A 20,764-nucleotide genomic window follows, 5' to 3' on the forward strand; every position below is an offset into this window, starting at 1 on the left:
ACAGAAAGGAGTGAATCAGGAACATTTTCTTTTATAAAGTCCTCGGGATCTGAGTGTACAGATCTGTAATGAGGCAGAGAAAGCAAGGAAGAATTAAAGCAGAAATGCAAAAATGACATTTACGTTTCTGTAACCTATCATGAGAAGTAACAGTGCTGTGTATTATTTGCTAAATGTGTTATTTTAGAATGTGGGGGAAAATGGGACAAGGAGGTCTTTGCTTTTGATTTTAATGGCAAAAGTAGGATACAAAGGAAAACAATTCTTTGGGTGAAATTTTTCTGTGTTTTTTATACGTCTGATTCCTGGTCTGTTGAACCATCATCAAAAGGAACCTGGGAGAAATCCATATTTTCTGTGTGTAGTATTTTACTAAAGTCCATGTCTTGTGCCTAATATACACAAAAGAAGGGAGAATTAATGGTCCAATTTCCAATAAGACAAAAGGAATTTGTTTATGCTTTTGGGAGGTAATGTATCTAGGTCTCAAGGAATGCAAGGCCGATTTTATTCAACAATAAACATCTAGAATAACAAGAACATTCATACATTTGGCAAACTTGTGCCCAAACCTCACATTTCTTGCTTTTTACCTAGTGGTGGTTGTTACAAGTTCAGGGAGTTAACCAGAGATAAAAAATTATGCATGTATTATAGAAGAAATGTAAGTCAGAAACATACTGAAGGTTGTACCACAGTTTATTGCACTCACTTGGACTCTTGCAGTGATAAAGATCTGGAGAACACTGGCCTGAGTCAATATCACATAATTCACTTTTAAAGAGACCTACACTTCTGTCTTACTCATCTTGAGACATTTGCAACTTAGTTTGTCAAAGCTTCTTTCCTAGAACATTTGCTGAGGAAACTGGCAGTGATGTCTGAGTGTATAAAAGAAGAGAATAAAAAGGCAGACACGTAACAATGTAAAAACCTACACCCTAGTTAGAGTGCTTTTGCAAAGTACAGTATCAGGATATTCATTTTAGACATGTTGTGTGGTTTGTAGCACTTGAAGAATCAATAAACATACAAAGATAAAACCAAGAACAAAAACAGCATTATGGAAGTGGTTTGTAAGTCCCCCTTTCTATGGCTTATCCATTTTCATCATTTTGTTCTTTTCAGGAGAAGAAAAAAAAAAATCTAATCTTTGAAGGAAATTATAGCAACCCTTTTTGAGAGTTTAAGACATTCAATAGTTTTGCTAGATGTGTTAGCCCTTCTATTTCTGTTCTTTGTCAGGGTTTAGAATGACCAGATAGCATAGTTACTATAGTGTAACTGAATCATTCTTTTGGTTGAAAAGTTATGGATGTGTGTTTCTGGTGCTAGAGGTCATGAGTTTGTTCGTGCAGGAGCTCCATTTTACATAGATCTAGAGCTGATTCTCAGTGTACTTTGACATTTGAAAAAATATAATTCCAGCAAGAAAACCACACATAGTGTGTTTCAAGCCTTATTAGTTGATGAATGGATGAGATGTCAAATTTTTGTTTCTTGAAGGCCATCAGAGCAAATCCTGCCAAAGTTGTGTTTTTGCTCAAAATGCCTTCATTTGTCCTGCTTTTCCTGCAGACAAATACAGAGCAGTACATTTTTATCAGTTATTTAAAAAAAAATTATATGCAACAAGAAAAAGCCAAGGTAACAAGAATTTCTATCCCACAGGTATTTACCAAGAACGCCAAGGAGGAACATAGTCTCAGGGCTTGAAGTGTATTTGATACTTCCAGATTAAGTGAACCAATGCATTAGAGTTTTTGGGGAGGACTAAGATGGGAATAACAGGGAAGATGGAAAGAAATAAGCTCCAAAGGTTACAATTGTACATTGCCCATAATTTGTGTGAAACAAGACCACAGTATTGATGCTTCTATTGGAAATAGACCCAAGATCTGTCATCTTCTTACCTAATGACTGCTCTTGCTTGGAAGTAAGTTTTGCATCAATAAGTTAGTATAGAGGCCGAGATAATTGTTAGGCAGAGTAGAATGCCTAGCTATAGATAGCTTCAGCGGATTAGCCATAGAACAGTGATGACACTCTTCCTGACCAGCTGAACACGTTGTCACTAGAGCATGAGGGGCAAAACTTTCTTCCAGGACTATCTCTGCCCTTTGTACTTTGCAAAGTATTTACTTGCTTTCACATCATTTGTGTGTCAAATCCCTGCTCATTTTGGAAGCTTCCTCATTTTCTTAACCGTTATTTTCTCATTCCTACAGCAGTCTGTGTCTCAGTTCCTTTTCACCATCTTTCCTTGTTTTTCTTGGACCTTGAGTGAATTGCCTACTCTCAAGGACAGAGGTAAAAAGCTGTTGCTCCTCATCGCCTAGAGCTTGGTTTCCCACAAACATCCTTTTCTGTCTTCTAGGTAACGCTTCATAGGTGACTCCTTGATCTGCTTCTGGGTGTGAGCTAGTAGTTAAGACTATCTTTACAAGCCCAGGGTAGAAGTGTTTATGGGACAGTTTATAGGTGAATATGGGAGGCTTTTTGGTAGGCTGTCGAGGGGTCTCATAGATTTGCTCAGCCTGTACAGTAGCTTGGATGGTGTTATTAAAACATCTCCTCTTTCCAAGCTGGAAAGGTCACTGTGTTTCTTTAGAATATTTTTGGAGATGTTGCTGTGGTTTGTCAGATCTAAAAATAAACTATGATCAACACACTTAAAAATTATTACAGGATTTTTTTTTTTCAAGAGTATATAAGGCAGTCAGATATTTGTTTTCATTTTAGGGAACCAGTCAGAACTACAGACATGCTACGAAAATCCCGTTCAGATATCTGAGACTTTTTTTTTGTGTTGTGTTTAAAGTTCAGGGCATCTGCCTGCCTGCCTGTTCATCTGTCTCACACAGTTTATACAGCCGATCATTTTCTCAAGTGAGAGAAAAGTCAACAGAACATTTATAGTCTTTTCTCCTTAAATTTCTAGGGCAACTGGGAAGCCTTAATTGAAGTTTGTTTTCATTAGATAGAGGCATCCTAATGAAATAGAGCCTGTACATTTCTTGCCTTAATTTTCAGCAAAATGAAGCTTAGAAATAATTTGGCATTTAATTTTTTTTTTTAGTAACGTGTCAGCCTTCTGGTTTAATTTTGGAAGGGACAAACACTGGGGCAGTTTGTTTTGAAATACACTTACTGGTCTTGATTGACCTGAAAAACACTTCTAAAATTTTTGCTTTGAGAGGGTTTCTTAATGTCTGTCACTGTAAGGTGGAGCCAAAGAGACATTTGGAAACCCAGTATCTTTAAAGGAGAAAAAAAAAATCAATTTTCTGACCTATGTCAGGCAATACTTAAAAATACTCTATCATTTGTTTTGAGTCATTAAAGCCTGTTGTGTAAAAGAAAATTTGGTAACAGTTTTACTGTTTTCTATCACTGTAGTTGTTCTTAAAACAAATCCCATTGTTGTGAATATCTGTAATACAGAGCCTTGGATTGGGTAGTTCACAGGCTTAGTGTTGGATAATAGGCCATTGAGTCCAACAGGTAAGAATCTATTACTGGTAAGTTTTTTGGAGATCTTCAGCTGTCATTCTGTTTCTTGCATGCTTTAAATTAAGTCCTGTGCTTGAGTACACATTGTACTTGAGAGTGTTGGCTAAAGCTTCGCTACTTGTAAAGAAATGGTAGTTGTATTCAAAACTTTTTCATTGCTAGGGTTGTAGAAGGAGTTCCTGAGACACAGAGCAGGGAGTTGCTGAGAAATAGAGCAGTACAGACTGAGTCTGATGGTAGTTCCTTTGAAGACCTGAGAGTACTAAACTGTTCCCTGATGACATGCACATACGAGAGCCTTTCTTCCCCTGATGGACACTTCATGACCATTTTGTGTTTGTCAGGTTTCATCTAAGTGTCTCTACAGAATAGATCTTATGGATCTAACACTGAACAGGTCTCCAAAGTAGCTGTAGTTGGGTTTCTGCCATAAACCTTTAAGCACCTCCCAGAAGGGTGACATGCCAGGGATGTTTTCAGAGGGCTCAAGAGTGGGGTGTGTTGCTGGTGCCTGCAGGTCTGAGAGCTGGTGCAGGTTATTCTTTCAAGGGTTATCCTGCCTTTCATAGGAGAGGGAAATAGTGTTCAGTACTTGTCAGTGTCACCAGCAGTTGCTCTTTCAGACTCACTGGTTTGCAGATTGACATGGGGAAGAGCTGATGTGGGAGCCTTATCGACACGTGATCTACCACGTTCCAACTGCACAGGTGAGAAAAGTCATCACATTTAAAAAGAAGAGGAAGCAGCATGACCTCTCTTTCTGTGTACTGATTTAAATCCCATCCTATTTTAAACCTCATCTTTGCCAGTGAGTCTTATCTAACACTGGCAGAAAAACAGAGGGTTTTGCTTCTCATCATTTGCTTTCTTTCAAGTGGTGCAATAAAATATGGGAATAGGCTTCAGCTTCCCATGTTTTAATTCTTCTTTTTTAATCCCTGTTTTCATTTTCAAAGCTATTTGGATCTGAGAAGACATTTTTTTCTCTTTCCACTTCTGATTTGTTTGTTGGAGTGCTGCCTGCTCACCCTATTTGGATGTCAAGAGACTCTCTATTTTTCCATTTCTGGAATAGTCATTCACGACTCACTGTTTCTTGTGCAAACCCTCAGAATTTACAGTGTGTTTCTTGGTCTCTCACCAACTGCAGTTTCTGTCTTGTAGTATTTTGTTTCAAAGTTTCTCCGAGATACTGTTATATAGATTTTGTTGACAAAATAATTCTGTTGTAGGCTTGGGAGTTTAAGTCACGGTGTCCCTAAAGGATCTAACTAGTTAGCTAATTAAGATGTAAAGAATTTATATAATTTTTTGAACTTTAAGTGAATTTAAGGCAGAATTTATAGAGTAATATATTTTTAATAGTAAACTAGTGTGCAAAGAATACCAGTTGTGCAGAGCATTGCAGGAATGCCCAGTAAAACACAAGCTCTGTGTTGAGGAGACCACACTTGGGTCCTGATTTTTCCAGGTATGCTGCACAGGTTAGAAGCATGTTTGTGGAAAAGAGCTTGTAAAATCTAATAAAATAGGGAAGAACCAATAACCATGACAGATATTTCCTAAGAGTGCAGGTAAGGTGGTTTGGCTTTAGGGGTGTTGCAGTTGAAAGGATATTGGATATTAAGTACGAGACCATAGTAGCCAGAGCATGGAGACTGGAAAGAGGATGAATATTAAGAAGAAGAAAGAGTGAGGAAGAGGAGGTGTGTGGCATAAACTGGAGCAGAAATGTCAAGAAAGAAAAATGCTGGGAGGAAGATAATAAACTGCGGAGCAGATAAACATGGATAGCTGACCAAAATAGTAGCCCGTGAGTTTTGTACCAAGGCCCACCGCTGTTCTGCTCGACATCTAATTAGCTTGGTACAAGGAAACATAACGGGCTTCAGAACTGACTTTCCATTTTTACATCTACATAAGTTGGTGTGGAAGGAAGCTGTAGAAGCAAATAGAAAGCTCAGATATGCCACATGTATATGAGAGTGGCCTGAACAGTGAAATGAGGCAGGAGCAATGGATGGGAACCAGTATTCTGAGTCCATAAAATGAATTGTCTGCAAATCAAACTTGCCCCTTGACTGCATTTCTCATTTTACTTCCTCTCTGTCTTTCATTAAAATGTACAGCTTTGGGGTAGGCACTTTTGGAGGGCTGTCTTAAAAGGGAAAACTGCATCTCTCTTTTGGTTTGAATGCTCACCTTTAAGCCTAATGAACAAGTTTGTTAAATTAGTATTATAATCATGCTTTAGATACAGCCTAGTTTTAAGCCCAGGCATGAAATGATTCTTTGCTGAAAATCAAGAATGTCTGGGAGTCTTTCTTTTCCTGCTGTGGTCTTTGCAGTTTTTTATCCAGGATGTCCTTGGAAATGAGAGCTCCAGATACATCATGAGACAGCCTGTATTATGTGGCAGCTGCATGTTTCAGAAGAAAATGCTGGAGGAGATGGCTGAATGTGCACATGGACTTCTGGATGCTCACCAGCACTGATTCCAAACTTCCTTCTTGGTTGCGGATCACCGATTAGCACTGTAAAGCAGAACAAACAAGACAGATAGCTTTGACCACTAAAAATGCTCCCTCTTCCGCTCTCACGGTCTCTAGACTAGAGTTCTGTAAACAGCCAGATGCAGTTTTGCTTCCAGAGATCTCACAATCTAGATTTTGGTCCCAACTAGCTATTTCAGGCCAGGCTCCATTGAAAGATGGATTTATAAGAAAAATGTTGACAGATCCTCGCCTCTTGTATCACTGGTGGGAGCCTTGGTAACAATAATGATTTTCTTTAATAGTCTTCCATCAACTGTTCAAAGCAGTCAAAAATGTAGACAATTTTCTTTTCCTAAACTTGGACAACATCTCTGTTTCCACCATGTCTGTGGCAATGCAGTACACCCTTTCCCAATTTTATTAAAAAACACCTTTTTGGCTAAAGTGTGTGCCGCTGCGAGCACTTTCATTCCGTCTCATGTATCTTGTTCTAGGAAGCTGGAGTCTGCCTATTTGTTTCTCCAGGACTTTCTTACCGTGAGTAACTTAGATGAGAACGGTGTTTTTCCTCTCAGAATGCCTTCAAGTTGTTTGCCTTCCTGACCTAGACATCTGAAGTGTTTCCAAATAGTTAAATGACTCTCCAGTAAGAGTAATGTTTTACTGATACTTACGTTGCTTGTTGGCCCAAATGAGAATCAATTTTAGAGATGATTATAGTGAGCTCTGACATCTGGAAAAAGTTATAGTGAAGCCTGTCTGCAGTTTAGTTCTTTACCTTTTCAGACAAACTTCTTGCATTTGATCTGGGTTGGAAGTCTCAAAATCAGCTTTGGATATGGATGTGGAAAGGAGGATAAAAGGGAACATGCAGGAGAATCTCACTGTCTCCATTTTTGTATTTTTAAAATTCTGCTCAGTTGGAAAGAAAGCATTCATCCAATCTCAGTGTAAAGGATGAGAAAGCTTGTCAGTGCAAAGTAGAAATTACTTCTTATAACATGTATCCATGTCCTATAGGCAAACCATTTGTTCATAAAGTGGTCTTGAATGCCGGACAGGCAGACTGAGGACAGATTAGTGCTGGCTCATGGTATCCCATGTGCAGCAAGAAGGTGCTTTCCAACAAAGGAACTAGCTTTTCTCTGTGGAAGAGAAGGGTAAAAATTACTTAAACTCCTCTAAGTTTTGTTTAAGAGTTTGTAAAATATTGGCGTTGCTTACATGCCTCTCATCATGAATGGAAATCGGCAGGCCATCCCAGGGAGTGGTCTTATTTACATGGAAACTGTTTTGTGTAAGAAGACGAGGCTGCTCCAGCAAAGATGTGGTTTTATTTACATCCATACTCTTTCCTTATGATTGGAGGGTGTTTGGAAGGTGTGGTCTCATTTACATCCCGCCTAGACTGCCTTTGGCTCATCTGGATTCAACCCTTGCCTGTGGCTGGAAAAGGAAGGAATTGCTGCGAGCAGAATAAAAACGACTGTGTGAAAAAATGTGACTGTTTTCCACCTTATTTCTTCAGTGTATGCATTGCTGCTGGTATGTATCTGAAAAGGGAAGGCCACGTCCCTGGGGAGAAGGATTTGTATCTGTGTAGGTATGTGTATCTGTGCTCATGTGCGTGTATGGATTTGCAATGCCAAGGCGAACATACCAGGTTTTGTACTACCCTGGATGTTGGAGGATGCTAGAGCTGTTTCTGAAGAAAGGTCAGAAACGCAAGTTTTTATTCATTGCAAATGGCTCCTGGGTTTATTTTCCTTTTTTTTTTTTTTTCCTTCCCCCTTTGGGGTGCATATAAAATTTTTCAAAGGTGCTGCTGACAGCTCTGGAAGAAGGCATGTCTGTAGTGTGTGTGATGTTTCATGTGGTCCCTTGCATCAAACTGAAGCCAGCGTAAACACAGTTTTACACAGGATTTTACACAATCTCTGAATGAGGACAGGAGACTACAGCATAGAATATGCAGGGCAGTCAGGAACTGGCTATGCTACATGAAGTTGCAATGCAACAAAAATGCGTATATAATGTATATTAAACTGTAGAAGCTACCGTACCTTATGGTCGGGAAGCAATTCAGCTGTTACTGGTCTCTATCTGTGTTAACTTTGGGATGCAGATATATTTTTGGCAGAAAGTGGATGGGGGGAACAGCTTGCATGTGGATTGCGAAGCATTCAGAAAGCCTTCAAGCCGCTGTTGACTTGATTGGATTGAATTTCCTATGATTACTCTTGTTCTTCCCTATTTTTCTACTTCCAGCGACGGTTGATCAGGCACCATCTTGGTGAATTCCAGGCAATAAGAAGGACAGAAGACAGAACACATACTTTGCTGATTTTGTTTCTTTCTTTTTTATTTCCCTAAAAATTAAAGTACCTTGAGTCTTCAACAGCTTGATGATTGGTCCAGATGCACATACATGAGCATCAGTGATTAGTGATTCACTGAGAAGAGAGCTATCACGTTGCTTTGGTTGTGGGTAGAAAGTGAACAAAGTCTCTTTGACAGGGAGCTCTGATTTGTGACTGTGTCCGGAAGCAGTGAAGGCTGAGGGAGCTGCCAGTAGTGCGCTGGGCCTGGCTACCCCTGCCATGACTCTGGATATTTCATTGCAACAGCTGTCGGTCAGTGCAAGAATAAGGCACTTCTGAGAAGATAGCTTTGTGGAGGGATGTGCAGGACACAATCCCTTTCTCTAATTCACCTCACTTTGTGATTATACTACTATAACTTGCAGTAAACAACTAGGCACAACAAAGTAAAAATACTAACATTTTAAAGTTAGGGTCAGATCTCTTTTTCGACTTTAGATACCTCTGAATGCCTTTATAGACACCTGACAATGAGACATTTCTCCTTTGCCCAAAAAACCTTGGTGAAACTGGAAGTCTAGCTATCTATCACACTCTGGTTTAGGAGATGAAAGTTAATAAAATATTTCCTCTTTTTTCTGTAACCGAAGCAAGCTGAGGTGCACAAAAATAATTGCATGCCAGTCTGCCACAGGAGGAAGTGTGTCTGGCTTTGTGTCCCTGGATTGCAGACAGACGGGGAAGCCAGAAAGTTTGTTGTCAGGATCCCTTGTACATACTCTGGGGCTACAGTTGAAATTTTTAAGTTATGCATATGTATTACACAGCCACAGGCCCTCCAGATGATGTAAACCAAATGAGCAATACCTGCTAAGGACACTGATGAAAATTTGCCTTTTTACATCGGAGGAACTAACTCGTCTAAACTTCCATTGCAGAAGACTGTGTGCTATGCTGTTCTGCTTCTCCAGAGCCAAACTAGGCTATTCAAATAAGGCTTGCAAATCTCTACACTGCCCTGCATTCATGGCTGAGACTGCACTAAGAGACGTATGCCTCATTTTAAAAATTGGCATAGGTTCCAGAACACAAGGATGTTTTATGAAATTTTCTGGCTTCCTGATTTTCCTCTCTTCCTTGAAGTTTCTTCCTCAGACTTAACTTCCCTCCTTTACCCCCAGCATTGTGCCTGAGCAAACACTCTGGTTACATCTACGTGGGCAAGGGAAGGTGTCTGCCCCTGATGGCAGCTGTCTGGTGAATGTCAAACAGCTGTTCCCCACGTCCTGAAGGACGTGACAGACTTTTAGCTGGCGTGCATACATCAAAGTAGATTGTTTCTCCTGACAGAGGAAAAAATGGCAAGCTTATAGCTTAAGGAAAAGGGATCTAAGGGAGATAAGAGTGTAAGAGACATTACTGCAGTTCTATTTTTGGAATAGGTTACGTATGTGTGTGGTAACCCAAATGATGGGTGGACTGCACTTTCTCATTACCATAATTACATTTCCTTTCATAGCTAGGGTTGGGGACGCATCCAGACATTGCAGAATGCATCAGTAGATTTAGTGTGGCTTACTTAGTCTCCATTTATCAGACTATGTCCCAATTATGTTACATTTAGGAAACAGAATAATTTTCTGGTTATAGCACACGGAATTTGTGGCGTTCTAATCCTAGTCGTCCTGCTGTACAACCTTGGAGTTTTACTTCTCTTTGATGGTAAAAAATTAACTTGCCTCATGGATGGATTTTAATACCATGCCAAGTTTTTAAAAAACCTGAAGCTAAAGTTAGCCTTCTAAATCCATATTTAGGGGCTAAATAGGGCAACTTGTTTTCCACAATCCTGAGCACCCAGTAACTGACTCCCACAGAGGCCAGCTAGAGATTTTGGGTGTTCAGCAGTCTGAAATGTGAAGGAAAAAAAAGAGTGAAAGCAGCCGCTTGTGTGCATGTTAAGAGGAGCTCACTGATGTGGTGTGATGAGACAGGGACAGTAGTCTATATTTCTTGGGTGGTTGTCACAGTGACAGCAGTGGGGTGATGTGGGTGGGATTAATCTCACTAATTTTACTGTCTAAAAGTGGGTTGTGTGCCTCAGAGTGGTTGTTCAAGATGTTTTTTAGTGGACTCCTGGAGCAGCTCTCAGTGGAGACAGATGGGCATCCCCCTGTGTGCCATCCTGCTCACCTATCCAGACGTGGGATGCATTGTCCTGTGGAGACACTCAGTTCTTACCATCGTGTAAAGTGCTTCATAAATGCTTAGACTGCAGAGACTTGCAGAGGCTTTGCTGATTGTAAAGTCAGTGGATGACTTAGAGTGCATTAGGTAAGTTCAAGAGTGGGGCAGAGCTGCTCATGGCTGCAGAGACTGGTGAAACCCCATCACAGGCTGGAAGAGTTTGGTTGTGAAAGATGTGAACAAGTGAAAGCAGGGAGAAATAGTTGAGTCTTTCAAGGAGAAGGAAATATAAACTTGACTGTAGTAATTGAAAACGTATTCCGTATTGATGGCATGGTTTCTTTCCACCGGAGAGCTTTATTCTTCTGGGCAATGTTTGAGGAGGAAGATTAATTTTCCCACGGGAGAAATAAGCTTTGAATAAGTCAGCTAAAATGGATTGTTCTTATGTGCACTGCACATCTATAGGAGAAATAGAAGACGTTTACATGCTCCCTGAGGAGGAACCGTGACAAGCAGACAATTAACCAATTCCCCCAGATCCCCAGATTTAAAGAACCACGTAATGGCTTAATTGAGTTGAGTTACTGAGAGTGCAGCACTACACTGAGATTCGTGCTGTGAAGTGCGTGATTCCCAGAGGCATCCATCAGGTTTTAAAGAATTGACTTTCCATGCTAATTGACCCAGATGTGCTTGATTTTACCTCACAATCTCCCCTTCATTCAATTACAGTTAAAGCAAAAGGAAGGAGAAAAAAAGGGCTCCATTTATCTCATACACTATATTAAAAGGAAGCTTTCCTAAAGCAACATTTTGTAGTGCTGAATAAATTGTTCAACTTGAACTGGAGCAGCATTAATTCCTCCTTTTAAAAAAAATAAATATTTATTTCCCAAATGACTGAGCACATATGTTGTAAGGACTAGAGAATATTTGTTAAGCCACTCTGCTTGGCAAAGGAAGTGTAGGCATATTGTCACCAGAAGAATTGTGAGCAGTACAGATGGATGGATGGTGTCTGACCTGTCTGAGCAGGGCTGAGCAGCACAGTATGAGGGGTGAGCACTCTCATGGCTTGGTACAGTGATGGCTGACCTGAATGATCAATAAATGAAGAAAAAGAAAAATCACAGCTTTACTATTTTTGTCTTCAAGAAGGCAAGTTTGAGGAATAGGCTTTGTAATGTGAATTAGCATCTGAACTCTTCCATGTACAAGGCCAGTAGGCACCTCATTTGGGCAAGCAGTGGTCACCTTTTATGTATGTGTAAACGTTCCTGGAGAACATAAAGCAATTTGTGTAGGCCTGAGGTTCCCAGTGCCTTCTGTGGGTGTGCAGAACCCTTAGTTTTGTTTCTTGTCAGTTCACAAGTCTTAATTCATTTACAAATCAAGTGTCTTTGTGTGGTGGGGACTGAACCCACCTCTCTGGCTACATTCCTGGAATACCACCAGAGGCTTTCTTCAGTAAGGAAGCTGGTCTCTACCTGGTTAATGATTTTAAGCTTACCTCAAATGGCACCATCAAGAAGCATGTCGAGGAGCTTATGTATTATATTTAAACAGACTGCATACCACTGAAATTAGTGAAGTTCATCTGAGTATGCACGGTTCTTAGGGGAGCAGAATTTAGCCCCTGATGCTTGTAAGAAGCCATGTTTTGCACCAACCAGGAAAGTTATGGAGCTCTGCAGTGAAATGAAGGTGTTCAAAGAGTTTACTTCTTTGTTAAGACTTGCATGCCATATATGGTCAGTTGTGGGTTATTTTGCTGCTGTTTACTTTCTTCCTTAAGAAGGCTCGCCTCCAAACTGCTGAATCATATTGCAACTGTAGACCTGATGATTTTTTCAGTATTTGAATCATAGTTGAGCTCTCTGGATATCAAGCTGTGAAGCCACACGTGGGCTTAGCAGTTTGGCAGCCACTGAGTACAGCTTTGGCAGTGTCATATTCACAGTCCAGATGTTGGATTGTTCAGCCACAGCATGTTAAAATAGAGCAACATGACTGAAAATTGCTGTTTACTCTTCTTTATTTAAATGCCATGGTTTGTTCTGTTCTCAGTGATTTAGCCTGGATATTAAGAACCAGATTGCTTTAGATCTGTATCCCATCCTAGAAGAAAGTCTCATGTAACAACCCCCCTCCCCCCCCAATGAGAAATCTCTTTAGGAGACTTTGCTCCAGCACTCTTCCTGACAAGGTCCCCTGGCAGAAGTTGTCCCAGTTAGGCCCACCTCTGAAGTCAGTTATAGATATATTCAGGATTAACAAGAAGCATCATGATCCTGTGGAACCAGAAATGAGAAAATCAGAATAGTACCTGAGATTTGTAAACGTAATGTGATCATGTTCATCTTAATATTCTGCTTTGCCCTTAAAATCTGTAGTGATTAATGCCTTAGCAATAATTTCTAAAGATAGAGACAAGCTCCATTAAAGCAGGATTCTTCTCCAAAGCTGTTCTACAGACTCGGTTGAGCTCCTTCCTGTATGTGCTTCATTTTAAAGCTTGTTACATATTTAAATGGTGTCTTTTGAACTTGTTAAAGTTTTGTATATGTGATACAAGAAGCTGAGGAAAGTCTTGACAATTCAGCATTTCTTTATCAGTATTTCTTTATACCAGTATTTCTTTAGGAGTACAATACAAGGGATGGTGGGATGAAGGTGGAACACAAAAAGTTCCATTTAAATATAAGAAAAAACTATTTTACTGTGAGGATGGTGGAGCAGTGGCACAGGCTGCCCAGGGAGAGTGTGGAGTCTCCTTCCTTGGAGATCTTCAAGACCCCGCCTGGACATGTTCCTTTGCGACCTGATCTAGGTGGACCTGCTCTCTAAAGGCCCCTTCCAACCCTGACCATTCTATGATTCTATGAAAACAGCTACTGTTGTTTTGCATTTGGAAGAAAGATCTTTATTTTTCATAGTGAGCACTAAACCTAGAAAGGAATAAACAATGAATCCCTAAGACAAATTACTTTCTTATGTCTACAGAAAACATACTAACAAAACTTTGGAGGATTTTTTTTTTGAGAATGACCGAGAGACTCAGAGTATGCTAATTGTTTATTCATTTGATCTAACTAATTTCAACTAAATCCTAAACTTGAGATCTAGACAGAAATGAAAATAGGCAACATGTATAAAAAGCACTTACACAATGCAAGAAAGTTCCTGTGAAAATGTGAATGTTGAAGGTCCATCTTTCAGGCAGGACCGATATTCCCCTATGCCTGTTGTGATAAAACTTCATCTTGAAGGTAATATATCTGACAGTTTTCTTCCCTAACCAGCTAAACTGAGCGGTTTTGTGGGAAGAAGTAGCACTTGAGCTGAGGAGGACTTGTGCTGAAGCAGGAAATACTGCATAGGTGAACAGGAGGCAATTTTTGTGTTCCAGTCTCAGAGGTGAGCAGACAGACAGGATGCTAAAAGGGGAATATTGTCCCAAAAGGAAAAAGAGTTTTAGGAACAGGGAGAAGAAGTGTTGGAAAAAAAAGGGCTTCTTGGGATCCATGAAATGGGAAAGTGAATATTTCTGTTGTTTTGGTAGGGAAGAAGACCCTTGAAGAGAAAACAAGAAGTGTGGCAGAAAAAAGTGAAGAGACCAAGACAACTTTCTGAATACTTTGTTTTGTATTTCAGCAGCTAGGGTAAAGCTGAGTTACTCAGAGAAGAACATTAACTGAGAAAAGCAGCACAGGCTATTTTACATTATTAAATGTAAAATATTTAGCTTGCACATGGTCAAAAATAATGCTTCCAGGAAGGAGTCACAGAAAAATGTATGTAGTAATTCTCTGCAAATAAAATATATATGACAAGAATTTTAAAGAAACTAGAGGACGCTTTTAAAAGCAGAGAATTTTATTTCTTTGGGATGGTATAATTGAAGATTATACAGAAAAAGTATAATGGAAGCAGATGCTTACATGGCATGCAGGATTTATTGCTTAAAATATCCAAACAGCAATGCAGCAAAAAATGGCATGTCCCTGGAATTTTGGGATACGTGTGAAATGCTTTTAAAGTGCTTAAATTAGTGAAAGGCTTAGTCATACTGACTGTGAAGAAAATGGTGTGCTAGCTCATCTCTACCTAGATTCTGAGCTAATAACCGTCTTGGGTATTGTTAATCTGATTCTGCATTTTATTTCTACAGCATAATATTCTCAGAGATGTTGGACATCTTGCCTCAAATATTACCTAATATACAATTCCAGCAGATTTATGTGTGTGCTTACTGATGCCATCATGTTTTATCGTGTGAGAAAAGAAAGTGCTGTCACTATACTGTGTCTCATTTTACAGCACGCAGGAAAAACAGTGGTGTTACTGAAATGTGGAGTCCAGAAACAAGAGGAACTGGTTAAATGACGTGTATTGAAATTTCAGGTCTTCACACATTTCTAGTGGATCCCCAGAAATATCCTCATTTGTCTTCAGCACAGTGACTGAGGGTATTGTACCAGGTGCAACACAAGATTTAGCAACACAAGATTTAGCAGTAATAATTGGCAAGTACGAGCAAAATAACTCAATTTAAATACCTTTTGAAAGGAAAAGCAAATCCTAGAATAGCTTCTCATCTTTACTACAAATTCTGGACCCTGCAATATATTTGGAAGAAAACCAGACATAGCTAAGAGATGGAGAATTACACAGAAGCCATGAAGTGGCACTCCTCTCCAATTAACAACTGAATTTACAAATTGGGTTTGTTACCTCAAGACAAGAAATATACAGTGTGGACTGAAAATGCTTAGCTGCCAGGTGGAATTGAAATACCACAGGGTTTTTCATCCTGACAAGAAGAGCTAGTACAAAGCTGGGAGGGAATAACTGAAACTCTCTAGTCCATTGTGTAACACATGAAGAATGAAGCATTTCTGAGGAGATATATTATATAAGTTGTTACTATGTATACATACATATAATATTATTAAAAAGAGATAGTGCATTTTTCACTGCTAGCATGTAGTATAGAACAATTATTTGCCTATTTACCCTAGAATAGTTGGGATCTTACTTATTTCTTGGTTTAATTTTTACTTTATGAGAACAAAATCTAAAGCAATGTGTTTGAGTTGCTTTCTGAAATCCCTGTTTTAATTGATTTCTCCCTTCCATTACCAGAACAATAAGAGGTAACTTTTTTTAGCACTTGAATCTGAGAAAACCTTACCTGTTCCAGCCCCTCACAATCTCCCAGTGAGTTTTGGTGCTTGAACTCACTAGAAGAAGGTTTTGAATAATGTGTCCATGCATTTCTTCTAGAATGGGGTGTAGATAGATCCAGGAGTGACAAGTTCACATTCAGTGAGGTCAGAGTCACTGTAGGAACAAGTGGAAAAATGATAGCTAGGAAAATAAGGAGCAATAAGGAAGGTTAAAGGAGTTGTGCGAGACAGGCATTAACTTTTCTAATCCACTGAGAATGACAAGTATATTTCCTGGATCTGTGTTCTCCCACCCACATAGACAGAAAATAAACTTCACAGAATTTCTAGAAGTATGGAATGCTGTCCAAAGAACATTATTGTCTGGAAAATAGATTCTCGTTTTCAAAGTACATATTCTGGCTGTACTATACCTAAAGAACTTGTCTGGCGAACACATGATTTTCTTTTACATTGGTATTGCAAGAATTAGTTCAGAGACTTTTTTTTCCTGTACTAGTTCTGTTTCTGTAGGCCTTGTAGGCAGATAGTTGTTGACTGTTTCCCAGTATATTGATGGCAAAAGTGCCTTTCCAAGAAAGTCAAATCAAGACCTTTCTCCTCTCTCCCTGCTCGAATACTTGTCCTAAAGAAAGGAAAATGAAATGGCTGATTGTTAAGTAGATAATGAAAACATAGATAAAACTGTAGATGCTATAGCTCTTTGCTTAGCCTCTCCATCTCCTCACAAAAGTTCAGTGGAAAACACTAGAGATTATATTCTCTATTCCATTGTAATGTCAGCTGGCAGTTGCCTTCATGACAGTGTTCATTAATTGCTCTATGTACCTTAGAGCAGCAATTGTCTTTTCCCCACAGAAGACCTATGCTTCATGCTGTACCTCTGAATTGCCTGGATTTGTAGGGAACTTGGTTTTCTGGATGATATTTGTGAAAAGTTTTGAGTCATAAGTACATAAGAACAAAACAACACTGCAAAGAAGGGAAATAGCATAACATTTTTTTATTTCTATTTGGATAACCTGTTTTTCTAGCACTGACTATATCATCACTGTGTGTGAGCAATGTGGCACCATCATGCATGTATCACCATCATGCTTTTTAGCTTTTTGTCACCATCATGCATGTATCACCATCATGCTTTTTAGGCACGGATTTACTCTAGGGCCAGGGGCCTGTTGTCTGTTTTCCCATCCCTTCTCTTGCTACTGCTGCCACAGTGCACTTGCTGCTCAGATCATGTGAGGCTTACACTGCTTTCCTACCTAATACCGCTTGCAGCTGCACACAGCCTTTCATGTTGACTTCAGCTGGGAGTTGTGGGTGTGCTGGGAAGGAAATCCAGCCATGAGACACTTTAAGTAGCAGCTTGATCTTTCTCAGTGAGATCGACTCAATTTAGATGTGTACCATTGAGGGGTCAAATCTGGACTGGAGTATGTTAAGGGTTGTCAGAACATTGGAAGTGGGAAAGGCAGACATTGCAACAACCAAGGATTTGATTCCAGCAAAGAGTCTTGTAAATGGGGATGTTTAATAGACCGTGGAGAAGTTAAAAGGAAGGATTAGACAACTGCTGGGGTCAAGTGCACTTAAGCAGTCACAAATGCATACGGTGATGCTGTAATTAAAAATGCTTCTGCACTCACTCGGTTGGCCTCGGCATTGGAGACTTGCCTAGTACAGGCATGAATTTGGTTCCAAGGGGCTTCTGTAATTGTTCCAAATCATATGAAAGCTTTGAAGCTTATACAGAGGGTTAAAATTAAAAAGACAGAGTGGGAGCAAATACCCTAATTATTCAGACTCTTGAATAAACAAATTTAGCCACTGTACTCTGAAGCAAAAGTATTTGTGATTGATAGTTGCCTGGTAAGCAAAACTTTGCAAAGATTCAAGAAGATTCAATTCTTATTTTACCATGTTCAAAAGAGACTATTTTTTAATGAGTGATTTTATTAACTGTGTTACCTGAAGAGCCTTGGTAACATTTATCAGAAGTACTTTGATACTAAATGTCTGTAAAAACATAAGCAACTTTTGTTTCTTAAAATAAAAGGACATTTTTAATTGAAAAATAGTTTCTCTAGACTATTTTTACTGTGTAGCAAACACACAAGATTTATGCAACTCCATTAAATGCTTAGAATAGTATTTCCAATGCACACTTTGCTTGTTAATAGAGTGTTTTCTTACACACCAGCACAGAGTCACATGATAAAATTCAAACTGAGTGTTTTAGGCTTTCATTTTCTTTGATTACTTACTGAGTCAGGCATTTAGAAAAAATATAAATTTAATATTAAAAATACTGACCTCCTTGAAAACACATTTTTAAACAACTATGAGGGTGACTGCTCTGTGCTTTGTGATGTGCTTCTTGCTATGTTCAAGTTCAGATTTACTTACATTTTTTAAAGGACAGGAAGTTGGCAACTGTTCTTCTCAGAGCAGCGATGGAAACGCACGAGCCTGAGGTCTGTAAATGCTGGAGAGAAAGAAGAGGCAGGAAAGGGCTGCCTGCTAATAAAAGGATTATTCAGAATATGATACTTATGTGACCCAAAATAGCACTCTGTTTCTCTCATATTATATTTCTTGTATTTGGCATACAAAAATCCAGCTGGGATCCTGGCTTCTTAAAAACCTTTTTTACATGAAAAGAGAAGTGGCTTTTCTTCCTTAAATGTCCTGGCCTCTCTACTCTTTATGCAATTTTTATCCACGTGGAATGGAAGAAAGTAGCTTATCCTGCTACCCTAACAAAGTTTTTCAGGAAACTGAAGTTAGGACTGGACCTATCAAAAGTTAGGACTTGACCTATCAAAATTAATGGAGCTACATTAATCTTGCTGTTTAACAGCAATAAAACTGATAATGATTAACATTGAACTATGAAGAATTTATTAATATACTTAAAAAAAACCCCCTTTTTATACCAAAGGCAAAAGTCAAAATGACTAACACAGAGGAAGTGAAATGTGTTGCAAGAACAGCAGGGACTGGGAAGTATTGCAGAAGGAGTTGATGCAATTGCCCTCCTGGAGCCTTTACAGGCAGAGTCTTCAGGTATTTTGGACAAACATCTGTTAGACCACTGGTCTAGAGAGAAAGAGAAGGAGATGCAGGTTTGATAACACTTGAAAAATTGTTTGCCAAATGTCAGTAGTGAAATTTTAGGTGTTTTAGCATGAAGCTCTCAGGTGACTTCTGAAAATCCAGAATCTTGCCTTCCTGCATGGACAATAAAGAAGACTGTATTTCTTTCCAGTATAATGTGCAGAAAACATTTGTTCCTATATTCTGCCCCTGAAGCGGATACATTCTCTTAGTACCATGCATTTTGAGACTGGGCAAAGCATGAAAGCAAAATCATAAGGAGCTATATTTCTGCCAGATTCTTAGTAAGATAATAGGGAGTCACAAAGAGGATAATCATAAGTTGCTTTGTTACTTTTTTCTTAACATTATTTTTTGTGTTTTGCTCATTCTGAACAATGCAGGCAGGGAAACAGGAAACTGTGTTTCCACTTAAAATTATTCTGCAGGCTACTGACAGCACATCCCCCATGCTTTTCCAGTCCCACACAAACACTTTCGAGTCTCTACAGCACCAAGCACAGCATGGCCTTGCACTATGATGATGATTTCAGGCAAATAATTTACAGTAGTGATTTCTTGTGCAAAAGCAGATCCATTCTCCACCAGTGATGCCCTGTTTCCTGCTGAGAAGAAGCTGATGGATTGCTATGTGCCCAGTGGGCATGGCAGGGTGTGCAAACCCCCTCCAGGTGGATCCTCCTTTCTTGTAGATCCTCCTTTCTTGCTACCAAAGATGCTTGACTTGGGCATTGGGGAAGGCTGGACCTGCCAGTCTTGCTAGTGGGGCCAAACTGTCTCCTCACAAGCAGTAAAGTTCCTACTTCATCCCACATGCTGCCAGAGGGTGAGTGCTGGGGGCTTGTGCTGTCACAGTGCTGTGCCAGGCTGCCAGGGAAAGGCTGTGCATTTTCAGGCCTCAAGGCAAGCCTTCAAGCAAGGGTTAAAATGGCTGGACAGCATGACCCCTAGAAAACAGGGGTTTTTTTCCATAATCATTTCCCAATGTCGGATATGCAGTCTCTAGTTACTGGAGGGATTCAGAGCTGGCACAGGCAGACTCTTAAGTACTAGCCTGCCCTGTGTACTTGGCACAAAATTCAGACAATTTCAAGAACACTTCAGATCATCTGAAGGTTTGTTGCTTTTGTTTGTTTGTTTGTTTAGGGTTGGGTTTTTTTGGTGTGGAGTTTTTTTCAATTTTATTTCCATAAGAAAGCAGTTCTATATTTAGGACTTGGCCCAAATCTATACTCTGCTTGTAAACATCTCTATTAAGACTGAGTTTCTAGAACATTGTGAAAGGAGGCTGACCTAAAATACATTTCATTAAAGTAAATACTATATTTGTAGCTCGTCATCCAGTCTCTTCTGTTCTCTTTCTTGCTGCAGCTATATACCTTTGTGTTTCAATGGATAATATTTGTCTTCAGCCCAGATAGATAACAGAACACCTCATTTTTATCGCTTGTGGAAGATGAAATAGCATAACAAACCAATGACCAGAGCAATGATTGAAGCCAAGCATCCCTATCCCCTCTCTCCTTTGGTTACAGCATATATGTAGACCCTGTATGCGCAAGTTAGCTTCTGGATTGAAAGGATTATTGGTTCTTCTGCAATTGCTTCTATGCTTCAGTTAATCAGCTTTTTCAGCTATGCTGCTTCCAGGGCCCAAGGGATTAAGGTTAACATAGAGAACTACCCCTCTTCATGCTACATGCATAGTGTATAAATTGCAACTTTCTCTCCCTTTGTCAGAGATCATCTGTCCTTTTGTTTCACAGGATGCCTGACTGGGCAGGAGGACATGTGCCTGTTAGTGGCTGGTTTGGGTGCTTTCCAAAGAAATAGGGAAGGACAGAGTGCAGTTTTGAAGGACCAAGGTAAGTAGCAGTCAACCACTTTCCATGTAACTGCAAACATTGACCAGGCCACTGTAGACTGTCCTGAGGTC

The 20,764-nt window shown here is 39.6% G+C and overlaps 1 long non-coding RNA gene across 2 annotated transcripts in view; it reads left to right on the forward strand.

The window, feature by feature from the left end:
* LOC133624964 (uncharacterized) overlaps positions 1-20,764 on the forward strand; it is a 56,642-nt gene that overhangs the window by 7,832 nt on the left and 28,046 nt on the right. The window contains exons 1-2 of one of the 2 annotated variants that reach the window (XR_009818227.1): positions 4,089-4,220; positions 20,595-20,693. This is a non-coding gene — a long non-coding RNA (uncharacterized LOC133624964). Of the gene's footprint in view, positions 1-4,088; positions 4,221-20,594; positions 20,694-20,764 lie in introns of those variants that run through there. The other variant, XR_009818226.1, reaches the window with a different exon arrangement.

Source organism: Colius striatus, chromosome 2, assembly GCF_028858725.1.
Source record: "Colius striatus isolate bColStr4 chromosome 2, bColStr4.1.hap1, whole genome shotgun sequence".
In the NCBI taxonomy this organism is placed as follows: domain Eukaryota; kingdom Metazoa; phylum Chordata; class Aves; order Coliiformes; family Coliidae; genus Colius; species Colius striatus.